Consider the following 15228-nt stretch of genomic DNA (forward strand, 5'->3'; position numbering starts at 1 on the left):
TGATACCAGAAATATATACTGGTGGTGCTTTTGTATATTGTTTCTCAGTCCGTGCAGCCACATCTGAACACAAGAGTTATATGATTAACAGACTAAGACACATGCATAAATTTTCAAGTAATATAAAGATAGAACCCAGGACCTTGCACACAGTTGACAAATTCTTTACCACTGAGCTACATCTGGTTAGCTATATGGAAGTGTGTGATGAAAAAACAACAGAAAAACGACCTTTATTTTTTTACTTAACTTAATATACCTCTTGTCCTGTGAAATTTCATCTGGATGATCTTACATGGCTTTAATATATGAGAATATTAAAATTGGGATATTCCATTTGATGCTCACATGGAAAAGGGCATTTTGAGTAATCCTAACATTTATCTGCATGAGGAAGATCATGTATGTAATGTCTCCTATGAATTTTATTCTAGAACTCTAATGGTTCTAATAGGCAAATCATTTCTCATTGGACACATTTTTATGTTTAATGTCATATAACTTTAAAAAGATCTGTTATACCTAATTTTTGTTTAATGTTTCTGATTTTATAAACTCTTCTACATTTATGAAGTTAGATGTTATTCATTGCTGTTGGTAGATTTGTTCTTCATAGATGGCAAAGTCATCTCCTTAAAATCTTAACTGGATCATGCCTTCTCCTCACAAAAACTTTCCAAGGACTTCTCATTATACCTAAAATAATATCTCAAAACTAAATTCTGCTTATAAAGCCCTTTGGAACCTGCCCTCTGCCTTCTTCCAAAAATTCTTTGCACTCTATTTCCCTACTCTCCCTTTACCACTCACCCCTGACCTTTTGTTCCCTCAAACAGCCAAGGAACTTTCTTACCTGAGGACCTTGTACATCTTCCTCTGACATTTCCATGCCTGGTTCATTCTCATTCTTAAGGACACACTATACCTGAATGCCTCTCAGAGAGGTCTTCCTTGTGTTTTCAATTAAAATTAGGATTTTAATCATAGCTCCTACCTTTGCTTATTTATGTGATAATTTCTTTATTTCTCTCTACTAAATACTAAACTACGTAAGTGCATGGACTTTGTTTCACTCAACATAGTATTTTTCTTTTCTTTCTTTTGTTACATTACAAAACCCATTTTAATAGAAGCATATTACAGTGAAAACAGTCTGTTTGATTCTAAAGTCTGATCTCTCTGTCAGTTTTGTTTTTCTGAAAAATAAGGATAATAATACCACTGAAAAATAAGGATAATAATACCACTATAGAGTTATTGCAGAGATGAAATTAGTCAATCTATATAAATTTATGTAATCTATATAAGGCATAAAAGACAGTCTATAAATATTTACTTTTTTCTTTTTTCCATCTCTCCCAAACCTACATGGGAAGTGATTGGGCATTTAGATTCCAAAGGACTTAGTTGTCAGTGCAGTATCTTTAGAGTGTTTCGCAATATCTAAATTTCTCAAAATTAATGTACTGATGCTGTCCAGTCTCTCCTTTAAATGAGCTAAACAAACTCAGTCAATCTATCTGCAAAAAATAAATATAAATTTCCCCTTCATATGGTTTTAGCATTGATATTTTTCTTGTTCAGGTGGTTATAAATGGTGGTTATAGAAATAGATATTAAAAAGTACTAAATTGTCCTACATGATAGACTAAGAAAAGAGTATCATTGGAGGAGTATGGTTCAAGTTCTTGAAAGACAAAAATGGACTCAGGAGAATGTCAAGAGGCCACAGTGCCTTTGGTATGGTGGATTTAGGGAAAAATCTTCTATGCCTAGGTGATCTGTGTATTTGAAGGATAAGCATATCTCACACACAATTTGAATTGACTTTGATATATCAAGTTGTTGTATTATTCAGTGGAATTCTGCTTAAAACATTATTCTGTATTCCTGCTTGCTTTTGGCATGTTTTAAGGCCTCAAAGAGCAAGTTTTATGTTCCATATTAGGTTTGCACCTAGGATTGAGTTAAAAGAAAATTTCTGAAATACAAAGTGGAAGATAAGAATCAATAGAAAGTTGGCATTCAGAGCTTGAGCCTTCTACCCTTCATACAGAATTTACAAAATTCTTTGATGAGACTTCAGTTTATTTAAAAGGGTCTCAGGTATACATCATCTAGATATATAATTTTAGAAGTCTCTAGTCCATGTTCCTCATGAAGGGTTTAAGGTTGTTGAACTGAATGGCATCATAAAGTTGACCCAGCATTACAAGTATAACTTCTTAGAAATAAGCTCTGGACATTAATATTTGTAATTTAGTTTTACCTTCTTAAAATTACAAATGTAATATTGTTTAGGAATTATTTGATGATTCAGCTAGTACCGTGGTATCTCTGCCATAAAATATTCTATAATCCCATTAAAACTCATGAAAACATTTATGAAAAGTCATTTTTGCTCTTTATTGCTTTATAGTTATCCAGGCTCCAGGAAGGCAGTGTTCTATAACTTTTTTTGCAATTGTAAATGAAAAAAAAATACTAGATACAATGAAGTTGGCAATAAAATTTGCTTTTGAAACACACACACACGGCACACACACACACACACATCTATTTATTCCTATTTCTCTGAATGGATATGTTATAAATTCTTTCCAAAAATAACTTCTAAATGTATAGACATTGAAAACCATTATTTTATTCACTAATAATTTGAAGTAAAATCTCAATCATTAACACTCTAATATTTATTCTTAATTAACAACTCTGAGCATTTAGTTTTACCTTCTTAAAATTACAAATGTTGCATACCTTCATCACAAAAATTAGAAATATTTAGCACAGTTAAATATATTCACAATCCCAACTCTTTTAATATTAAGTATTATGATTATTTCATTTGTAACTTTTCAAGTTAAGTTTGGTAAAAATGGTTATGGCTATTTCTTTCCTCTCCATCTCTCTTTTTGTTCTTACTGTGAGTTTGTGCAGGTTTTAAAAAATTATGTTTTCAAAGAGGAAATATATTATTTGTTTATAAAACAGCTCTTGAAAACTAAAATGTGTTTTGATATAAAACAAAACAGACTTAAGTAATGAGATACTACATACATCATGTGAAAGCAACAGTCTGATTTCCAGGTTTTGAATACTAGAATTAAAAAACCACTATGCAATTAAAAATAATTTTAGAAAAAAATAATGCTAAACATGTCCAAGCTTACAACATAGTATAATTGTGTAAAACATTTAGTAAACTGAAGAATTTTTTTCTCCTTTTTAAGCAACAAGACAAGACTAAACATGTGCCTACCTATTACAATCTAACTGCATAGCTACACAAAACATGCAGATAATGTTAGTATAACTACATATTCTTAGATGGAGGAAGGGAAGGGGAGGATGACTACAGAGAACAAAAATGTGGGGAGAAGTATTGTATACTAGACAACATAAATTAATGGTGAAAATAAAGTCTCAATACATTATCCTAAGGGTATAATAACTTTGGAAAATTAATTTAAAAAGATAAAGGAAATATGTAAATAATTGCAATTTCACATGAAAAAATGCACATATGAAAGAAAGAGTCACGATGGAGGATTTGTTTAATTTGTATAATTTATTTAGAAAACATTCGTTAGCTTTCTTTTTCTAGATTAAGAAAATAATTAAGTGTATCAATATGTGACATCTTTTATATTATTGTCAACAAATTAATATTTGTATTTCTGGCTATACATATTAATTAAGATCTCTGATCACATGCTAATTAACCCAATATGCAAGGCCACCAAATAAACCTAAATTTATTTTTAGTCTTATTGGGAATCTTGTATGCTCCATTCTCCCTTTTTAGCATTTGAAGCGAGAACTTATTGAGTTGGCAGGTAATGTTTATGGACCCCTGAGATTGTTTTGACCAGTTCAATCTCAGTATTATTGAACCCTTGATAATAGAAATAGGCTTTACATGGAAGAGAAAGTATATCAGAAAGATCTGGAGCAGATATTTTCTGAGAGGCCAACAGAGAAGGTTCTCTTGTATTTTTCCTTATATCAAGTTGTTCATTTCTGTTTAATTGTGTGCACTCAAAATGAGAACCTTAGCATCTTCTCTTGCTTAGTCCTTTCCTGTTTTGGTTTTCTTGAAACATTCTTTGTGAGGTGAAGATGTCCTTTTGATTCCTAATATAGAATTAAGTAATTTTGTTGCCACATTTCCTCAAAGTCTAGGTGGTTGGTTTATCAGATATGTTGAAAAAGAACTCTAGAGAATGAGGGCTTGATGGTGGAGAAATAGTTTATTCCATGGGGGTTGGAGGAATGCTTTTAGTACATGTATAAACTTTCCCTAAAATTTACCTGTAGCACAGAAATTCAACAGCCTACATGTTGGTTATAGATGCTGCTGTTCAATTAGTTCAGGATTGTTGATGCATCGAGATCTCTCAGAACAGTTCAATAGATCAGACTTGAGAGCACAAATGGGTCAAGGCATAGACATGCTGTTATCACTGATCTTTGACAAGTGGAGGCTGCTGTCACTCAGGGTTGCTTTTTTCTGAAGCAAACAATTACATAGTAACTGAACTTGACTTCTTTTATTACCTGCATTTTTACATTACATCAATTTTCACATACACATCAAAAATCTTGCTGGTTATTTCTTACTTATTATCTATATCCGTGAAATTCTGAATATCATATAGAAGATAAAGATTGATATTATACCTTTTTTTAAAAAAAAATTTAAGCACTAACTTGATTACCTAAATTGTATGAAATTCTTCCTTATTCCCCTTTAAATTTTTACTATGTAACAGTTGTTCTCTGCTCTGGATGTGACCCCTGGAGTTTTCCCAGTCTCTTTCTTAAACAACGACAAAATCTTTTTTAATCTCTTTAAAACATTAACAAGTTTGATATCCTCTTGTAATGACTTAACTCTAATCTAGTGCTATCTAAAATACCAAACTTATTTATTCAGAGATAAACTTTTCTCTTCTCCAAGCTTGGACCAGCTTTGACTATTGGAAGCCTTCAGCATGGAAAGGACATGAGCTGGCTTGTTCACTTAGTTGTTTGTTGCTTATTATATGGCTGGGGAAGTGCTGGTTCATTTGAAATCTGGTGTTGGACCATTCTGGTGCTAGTATTTTCCTAATGATGCCTATTTCCATCCCCTATGGCATGCATTAATGCGGTCCTTTTGGAGACATATCACTTTAATGCTTTGGCAACTGGAATACCTCTTGCCTGGCTGGCTACACACAACTTCAACCTTTGGATTCTGGGGTTTTAGCTATTGAAACTTCAATTGAAATCTCTGTTTTCCCCAACAGTCCTCTGGGTTTAAATGATTTTTTAAAAAAATTCTAGATTGAGTTCCTTTCTTAAGGTAATATTTGGTCCCCAGGAAATCTTCCTCACTGTCCCACCTTTGCTGGAAGACAAGTGAGCTCCTAGAACAACTATCTGTACTCCATTATCAGTAGGACACAGCACCAGCCACAGATTTTGCCTTTAGAATGCATAAACGTAAGTCAGATATCTTTTCTCTGGTTCCTAAAGCTCTTGAAAACACATCTGGATTTCATAGAGATCTTTATGAAGCACAGCACACTCAAATCTGTCTTGAAATAAATCCTCTCTATAAGACATACCCACTATGCACGAAACTAAGTAGCTAAAATGAAAAAGAAATTACAAAGTGTTAGTGAGGATGTGGAGCAACTAGAACTTCCATATACTGTTGGTGGGCATAGAAATTTATATAATCCATTTGGAAAATATTTTATTATTATATACTAAAACAGAGCATATCCATTCTCTATAATCTCATCATCCTACTCTTTGGGCATGTGTAGATATGTTCAACAAAAGTATGTTTTAGAAGCCCTATTGTTAATACCCCTAAACCGAGAATTGCCTAATTACCCATTAATAAATGGCAATATGTCTACATAGTGGAATGCTATATTAACATTAAGATAATCATTCTACAACTGCAGACACCAATATAGCAAAAATCTGATATTGAGCAGATGAAGTCAGGCACAATAGAGCACATAGTATATGGTACTACTTATTTTCAGTACTTAACTTAAACCAAATTACTCTGATAAGTTAGAAATTAAGAAAAGTGGGGTGACTGGCTAGAAGAAGCTTGGGGGGAGAAATCTGTGGTATTGATAAAGTTCTGTTTCACGTTCTGGTGCTCAAATTACAAGTAAATTGAGTTCATGAAAATTTACTGAGCTGCATACTTAACAATATGTGCACTTCTTCTTTGGATATTATATTTCAATAGAATTATTTTAAAATATAAACATAAAAAGCAACAAAAATGAAATGAAATGAGCTATCCTAACTTTTTAAAACTCAACCTCTTTTTTGAGCTGGAGGGGGTGATCTGTTTTTGCTGGAAGACCCAGCATTGGGCTACCCTCTTTGTAAATCCTCAATAGATGAACCAGCCCTTTGGCTTAGACTGTGTGGTTACCAGGCAACTATTGTTCTCTTCTTAGTCTTTGTGGCCTCTTTCTGAGCCTACAGGAGGAACTGCATTTATCATCCTGTTATATAAATGACACCCTTGGTACAAAGATATGAGAAGCTTAGGGATCCAAATGAAGACTACCCATGCTTATTGGCAGGTATTATGGGTCACAAGGTGCCAGAAGCCATAAAAAGAATAAAGGCTTACCAAATGGACCTGTAAGTGACAATCGTTTTTGCATTAGCCTTGATGGCCACAATTCTGGGCTCATTTTACCCAGATCTTCTGTTAATGTCCCTATTAATTCACATGAAATATGAATTGACACAGTGATGGAGCTGAATTGGGACAGGTTTTCGGAAAATATGTCAGAGGCAAGAAGGGGTTTAAACTATGTTAATCTTTGTCAATTTTTTTTATCATGATTCAGGCAGGCACTCTGAAATTAGCAAATATTTAAGATTCTTTGAGCCAGACTGTTCTTTCTCATATTCACTTTTATCCTGAACTCCAATGAGGCCATACCCTTTTGAAGCAGTGCCCAAGAAGTAGATATCTGAACAGACTATCAGAAAGAGGATAACTAGTCATAGGCATGAAGATATTTATGTCTCAAAAAACACACAGCCAAATTGTTTTCCATTTGTCAAGGTCACCAGCAATATATGGAATTACCAAAATTCTCACATCCCCATTCATATTGGGCAATATTATTTGATTAAATATATACTTATAAATGCATATGTGTATGCTTATACATGTTATCTGACACATATAGCTTTCATAGATGGAAATGGCCCTTCAATGTTTCAAACTTACAGAGAGTGAAAGCATACTGACTCTAATTTTATCTTCTTTTTAGGGAAAATATTCAACACAAAATGACTATTTTATTGAGTTGGTGCTGTTCTGACAAAATGTAAAACTGAACTTTTGATCAATCTTTAGCAAAGAAATTCTATAAAAGAATATAAGGACAATGTTCTCAGATTTTCAAATACTTTTAAAATTGGCAATTACATTAATTTCAGAAGACCTTGGAAGATACTATTTGAAATCACATCACCCTTTTTTTCACTGCATTGTCTAAGGCCAAACTTATGCCAGAGTAAATTATTAGCAATTATTTTTCTCTTTTTCAATAGTTGGAATATGGAGCAATCCCTGTGTTTTTCTTGTATGCATTTTATTATAATACATGTTGTAATTTCTATAACTAGCTGAAATCATTCTATCATGATGTATGATACCATTTTTCCAGTAGGGCAATTTCTTAAGATATACCAAGGAAAATAATGGGGCTCTTAAATGTTTCTATTTTAATATATTTTGAACCTATTGGTTCAAATATATTGGTTCAAATAAGAAAATATCTTATTAGATATTTTCTTCACAAAGCTTACTTAGAATCTTGCAATATTATTTCTAAGATGCTTCATACTAAAAGAAAGTTACATAATCAAATTAATGATTATTCTGTTAGTACTAGTATTTTCAATAATATTTAACACTCTAATGATACACCAATTTACCCACTTTGGGACATGAAGTTTTACTGGAACATCAGGGAAAGAGCCAGATTTCCCTTGCCCAGGGAAATTCCTCTGCATAAAGGAAGTAGACCAGAGCCTGGAGTGTCTTGGGGATGGGTAGATTGTTGTACTGGGTGTCCTGGCCCTAGAGCAGGCTGCAGTAGGTGACAATCTCCTGCTCCAATCATGAATTGATGTTTATGAGCTGCTGGTTCTCTTGGTTCTGTTATTGGTGTTAGCATGCATGTCACCTAGCTCAGCTTCAAGTGATACTCATTATCACTTGAACTTGTATCTTCCGGGCCTAGAAGTAGACATCCCTGTTTGTCAGCATGTCTTGCAGGGCAATTTTCTTGCAGAACTGTAATTGTGGCTCCATCTCAAGACTCTAGAAGATATTCTGCCTATCTCCTGAATTGCTCAACTGTATCTGTTCCATGTGGCCTGTGACTTCCAGATTCAATTCCTGGGTCTAGCTATTGAGCTAGTGTTCAATGTTCTTCCAGTTCTTCTCAGGTATGATCTCATATTGGTCTCTCATATCATTCAGGATCTTGGTTATGACCATGCCAGGAGCAAAATTAACATCTGCACCCATCTGATCCCTCAAGATACTTAGTTCCTTCTCATGATTTCTTTTCAGATAGGCCAACTCATCCTTTCTGTGTTATAATTTCTCCTTGGGGTGGATTCTACCCAGAGTCAGCTTGTCCAGCATCATTCAAGGCCACTGAAGTTGGCTTCTGTGCTCAGATGCAGAGCTTGCTCCATGTCAAACTTGTTTTGGAAGTCAACTGCAGCCAAACACACATTGCTGATCTGCAGAATGATCCTGGAAATCTCAATGGTTGCACCAAGAATTTTGGCTCTTAGGTCCTCAGTGGTCGTAAAATAATGGCTGTATTTGCCTGAGCACTTGCTTCTGGTACCTATCACCATCTTCACCTACAGCTTGCCATTGACTGAATCCATAATGCACACCACGTCCAGGAAGTAGACCAGTCAGTTGTTGAGGTTCTATATTGGTAATGTTCTCACTGCCAGTCAGTAACTCATTAGACCAACCAGGGAACCAGCATAGCCACCATCATAAACCTCAGATGAGGACATGGACGTACAACAGCCACCTGAGCCCCAGTGGATGCTGAGTGTGTGAAGGGCACCTCTAGCCCAAAATTGCAGGAAGCAGATGCTCAGTCCCTTGAAAAACAAGGAGGCCTATAACTGGCAATAGTTGTAGGAAATCATGGCAAGATGGAGGACACAAGCAACAAATACTAGAGGAGCTGCAGTTGGCAAGAGGAGTCCATATACCAATTTTAACAACTTTACTGAAATATATTTACATAACATAGAATTCATGCATTGCAAGCATACAATTCAATGATTTTTAGGAAATTATAGGGTTATGCAACAATCACCAAAATCTAAAACAATCTCACCTTCCCATAGCCATTTAGTCCCTAGTTCCACCCTCAGCCCTCAGCAATGACTGATCTGTTTTTGTCCTTATAGATTTACCTTTTTCTGGATATTCTATATAAATGTAATTATAGAATATTTGGGATTTTTGTGTCTGCCTATTTTCACGGGGCTATTTTTAAAAAGATTTATCTATATTGTATGAAGTAGTAGTAGTCATTTTTATTCCATTATATATGTACTATATTTTGTTTATTCATCAATCAATGGACTTTAGATTGTTGTCAGTATTTAATTATTGGGTATAAAATTGCATTAAACATTAGCATATGTCTTTGAGTAGGCATATGTTTTCATTTTGGGGGGGTAGATACTTAGAAGGGAAACTGATGTGTTAATGCTAAATTGCTCCATCCAGAATTGTCTCAGGCAGTTGTGATATTGGCCTTCCTTGATTATTTCCCACCAAGATATATATTGTTTTAGATAAAGCCCCTGTATATGGGTACCAGATTAAACCAGCCTCTACTGGCAGTAAGTTCCTGATTTTATGGCTAGCCCCACCCTAATAGAACTGGCACTCAGAATGAGCTTGGGGGCAGGGAGGGGATGAAAGGAGCAGCTACAGAAGAAAATTCTATATATATAAACTGTTACTATTCCTTCCTGAGGCCTGAAGTTCAACAGTTATTCAAGCATAAACATCTGCTTGGATTATCTGTTGGATGTCTTTGGTAGATTTCCAAACAATACTGAAATGACTGTTAATAATTTTGGCCAGTTTTATTATTGTGTTTGTGTAGAGCATTTGGAAATCTCCTTATTCCACTGTCTGTAAGTCTTGCCTACTCCCCAAATTAGTTTTTAATTAAAAAAAATCAAAAATATTAAGGCATCTTCTTCAGGCACATACATATTTTCATATACATATATATTTTAGATTATTGAAATAGAGCCTTAGGGGTGGAAAAATGATTGCTTTTTCTTAATATAGCCCTAGGGAAAAAAGACTGCTATGTGAATATAGATAGGCTAGACAATATTATTCTATGGAAATGTAGTAAGCAGAAAATATTATAAAATATAATATTTGATTAACCTTCTGATTTAAAATATTACATTAATGTGCTTTCCTTCTTTCTCTCTAGTCTATCAACTCTGTTTCCTCAACTCAGGGAATCTGATGAGATTTTTCTGTGTTCCTCCTCCCTCAACCATGGCTTAGGAACTCTATAAGCAGTAAGCTGGGGCAAACATAAATAAGTTCACCTTATTTATGTTACCATTTCTTAACAATAACTGTCCTTCATTTTGCATTGTTTTATCAAAACAGCATTTTATATATCTTTTATTATAATTTTTCTTTATTATCAGTGGAAGAGTGATAGTCATCTTTTCATCACTGTAACAAAATACCCGAGATAATCAACTTTAAAAGTAGAAAGGTTTATGTTGGTTCATAGTTTCGGAGGCTTCAGCCCATTGTCTCTTGGCCCTGTTGGTTTTGAGGCTATGTCAAGGTAGGACATCATGGTGGGAGCATGTGGCATTCACTTCATGGAAGACAGGAAGCAAAGAGAGAAAGAACTGGATTCCCACTATCCTCTTTGATGATATGCTCCTGATGATCCAAGGCCTCCTATTAGGCCCAACCTCTGAAAGATTCAACTACCTCTCAACGCCACTACTCTGTAGATCAAGCTTTTAATTTAACACATGGACCTTTGGGAGATACCCACCATCCAAACTACAGCTTAGAGTAAACCCAATACATTTCCCCCAACTTGTTCAGAAGTACAAGGCACAAAATATGAATTTTAATCCTAGATACTGTATCTTTCAGTACTAGGATTTTGATTTGCTTTTTTGTCAGCATTTCCATTTATTTGTTTCTTTATGTGGAAGGTTTCTATGCAATATTTTCATCATTTTGTAAAATTAATTTTTGTATCATTTATAAAAGTTAAAAGTAGCTAATGATGGCTAATATATTTTAATCATAAAAGTGAGGAAATTTAAAACATTTTACCCAAATATGTTCTCAAGTTAGAAATTTAACATTAAAGCTTTTCATAAGAGAAAAGGAAAGAATGATATTAAGGAAATGTGTTAAATGTGTGTGTGTGTGTGAGAGAGAGAGAGAGAGAGAGAGAGAGAGAGAGAGAAGAAGGAGGAAGAGGAGGAGGGGGAGGAGGGGGAGAAACAGAGAAATTGAATTGAAGTAGAGAAAAATTACAATATTTCAGTAATATCTACTACCTCCATGACACAATGGTAAATACTTTGTTTCCTTTGCCCATTATTTCTTACTGAGAATTTTTAAAAAGGCATTCATTTCCAAACAGCTTTTGAAAAGCTATTCTTCTAATTGTTGAGAATATAGAAAAGGGAAACCTAATCTGGAGCTTGTATTATAGAATGTTGTTGAATTTGACCACAAATAAATAACTTACTTAATGGTTCAATGAAAAAAATGGTCAGAATATATCTGGCAAGTTCCTTCCCATTTCAAATTTGCCATTGGCAAATGATTTGATGAACACATATAACTCTATCAATCAATAAATATTTTTAAAAAATCACTGGACACAGTGGCGAACTATGGTGGTAGCTTGGGAGGCTAAGGCAGAAGGATTGTAAGTTCAAGGCCAACCTCAGCAATTTAGGGAGACCCTAAGCAACTTAATGAGACCTTATCTCAAAATAAGAAATAAAAAAATAGGCTGGTGGTGTGGCTTAGTGGTAAAAGCACACTTGGGTTCAATCCCTAGTACCAAAACCAACTAACCAAACAAATAAGTCTTTCCTGATAATTCTAATTTATATGAACATTTAAGAATGGCTGCTTTACAGATGCTGATCCATAGTGGGGTGGGGGAATAGGGAAAATGAAGGAACTTTGTTTTGTGTAGAGGGGAGTGAGGAGAGGGGTGGGGCTATAGGGATGGGAAAGACAGAATGAGACAGACAATATGACCCTATATACATGTATGATTACACTACTGGAATGACTCTACACTATGTACATCTAAAGGAATGTGAATTTATGCTCCATTTGTGTACAATATGTCAAAATGCATTCTGCTGTAAAATAAATACATTAATTAATTAAAAAAAAATGAATCACTACTGTAGCCAGTCATGGTGGCTCACCCCTGTAATCCCAGTGGCTTGGGAGGTTGAGGCAGGGGGAATGCAAGTTCAAAGCCAGCCTCAGCAACCCTGTCTCAAAATAAAAATAATCAAAAGGGCTTGAGATATTTCTCAGTGGTTAAGCATCTCTGGCTTCAATCTCTGTTACCAAAAAACAAAACAAAACAACAACAACAAAAACCCTGCTCTAATCCATGACCTTGCCTGTTCATGTTGCAAAGACTCTCCTTTTGTATACTCTTGTTACATATGTTTAGTTATTGCATTTCATCAATATATACTCTGTGGGCATAAGCCAGTGGTAACCAATTTATGTATAATGCATCGAATTAAACATTAGATAAATTAAGAACAGCTCCTGGATCACAAGGAGGTTATAGGGAATATAAAACAACCAAAAATATAATAACATTATTAGAAGAGTATAATTGAAGTGTTATGTTGATTTAAAGTGAGTGAAAGGCTTTTCTGGAAGCTCAGGCTTTTGCCAAGATTAAAGAAGAGACAGATTTTACTTAGGTAAATATGTAGAGAAGCAAAGCATTCCAAATATGTGGATAACATAAGCAATAGAAATATACTTTAATCTCCTCCTTGAAGTTATTTATAATCTTGATGAGTTCAAATAATGTTCTCCTCTGAATTCTACTAGACCATTATATTTTCATTTGGTACATATGTCAGTATAGATTCTGTGTCTCAGACTAGACTTGGTAGTTAACACTTTATCTCTTTACTTTTTTTTGAAACTTTGTTAGAAATGCATTGATTCTAGTTCAATAGCTGATACCAATATAAATGGATCCTTTTGTTTCAGAATTTAATAAATCAACAATTACTTTCAAGAGTGAGGTAAAAAAATAATGTATAAACACCAACTGTCAATTATTGATTTTGTACTTCACTAACCCCACATTATGTGTTAAAAATGAACAAGGCCATACCTGGAGGAGGAATAGGGTAGAGAAAATGGCACAAAATTAATCTGACAGATGACAAAGCATTCAAACCAATCAGATTATCCTGACTTTCTTGAGTGTCTAATATGTAAATTAAAGTATACTAGGTGTTGTGCTCACTTCGGCAGCACATATGCTAAAATTGGAATGATACAGAGAAGATTAGTATGGCCCCTGTGCAAGGATGACATGCAAATTCATGAAGCATTCCATATTTTTCTCTCCTTCTCCTTGGTCTATACCCAAAGGACTTAAAAGCAGCATACTACAGGGACACAGCCACATCAATGTTTGTAGCAGCACAATTCACAATAGCTAAACTGTGGAGGCAACCTAGATGCCCTTCAGCAGATGAATGGATAAAGAAGATGTGATATATAGATACACAATGGAATACTTTTCAGCATTAAAAGAGAATAAAATTATGGCATTTGCAGGTAAATGGATGGAGTTGCAGAATACAATGCTAACTGAAGTTAGCCAATCCCAGAAAAGCAAATGCTGAGTGTTTTCTCTGATATAAAGATGGTGTTTCATAAATGGGGATGGGGGGAGCATGGGAGGATTAGATGAACTCTAGGTAGAGCAAAGAGGAGGGAGGTGAAGTGTGGGCCATGAGGGTAGGAAAGACGGTGGAATCAGATGGACATCATTACCCTAAGTACATGTATGAAAACACGTATGGTGTGAATCTACTTTGTGTTCAACCAGAGACATGAAAAATTGTGCTCTATTTGTGTAATATGAATTGAATTGCATTCTGCTGTTATGTATAACTAATTAGAATAAATAAAATTAAAAAATATAAAAATAAAAAAAGAGGTATACTAGGTGCCAAATTTTTTAAAAATAGGGTTTAGTGGTTCCCACCCTCAAAAGGTTTATAAATGAATTTGAATTAAAATCTTTCTTCCTATAAGTATAGCATAACAAAATGCACATAGAAACTAAAGGAAAACTCTCAAATAGCAGTTTTTAAACAACTTTTATGAAGAATAATGCAACGTACTTAAATTCAATTGCCTGGAAAGATGAAAATAACTGTATTTTATATATATTAAAAGCTAACAACTGGTAAGGTAGAAGAAGAAACTGAGGCATAGAAAGATCAAGTAGCTTGCCCAAGGCCACACCACTGGAATCAGTGGGATTTAAAACAATGTCTAACCAGATTCCAGGACTTTCTGTATGTCATGATACCTCCTTATAATGAAATGAACATGAGTTTTAATTTATACCAATGGCAGTGTAACACTTAATGTTTTTTACAAGGTTTAGAATGCTTTTACTATTTCTATTCATAAATTCTCCACCTACACACATAACATATGCGTGTGTGCACGTGCATGTGCACACACACACACATACACACACACCATCCTTTCTGTGATTGCTATGGTTTGGACATGAGATGACCTCCAAAAGTTCCTGTGTTAATTCAGGAATGTACAGAGGTGAAATGACTGTATTATGAGACCTGTAACCTAATCAGTGGATTAATCCATTTGATGGATTAATAATTTGAATGAGCTAACTGGGTGATAACTATAGGCAGGTGGGGCTTGGCTGGAGGATATAGGTCATTGTGGGCATGCCTTAGGGGTTTTTATTTTGTCCCTCGTGACTGACTCTCTCTCTGCTTCCCAGCTGCTATGGTTTGAGCAACTGTCCTCTGCCATGCCCCTCCATCAAGATGCTCTGTCTCACCTCAGGC

At 34.6% G+C, this 15228-nt stretch overlaps 1 non-coding gene across 1 annotated transcript; it reads left to right on the forward strand.

Moving 5' to 3' along the window:
- Positions 1-13626: 13626 nt before the first annotated feature.
- LOC114086194 (U6 spliceosomal RNA) lies at positions 13627-13733 on the forward strand. Its single transcript, XR_003581604.1, has one exon. It is a non-coding gene; the product is annotated as a U6 spliceosomal RNA (small nuclear RNA).
- The last annotated feature ends 1495 nt before the right edge of the window (positions 13734-15228 follow it).

This window comes from Marmota flaviventris, chromosome X, assembly GCF_047511675.1.
Source record: "Marmota flaviventris isolate mMarFla1 chromosome X, mMarFla1.hap1, whole genome shotgun sequence".
Lineage (NCBI taxonomy): Eukaryota > Metazoa > Chordata > Mammalia > Rodentia > Sciuridae > Marmota > Marmota flaviventris.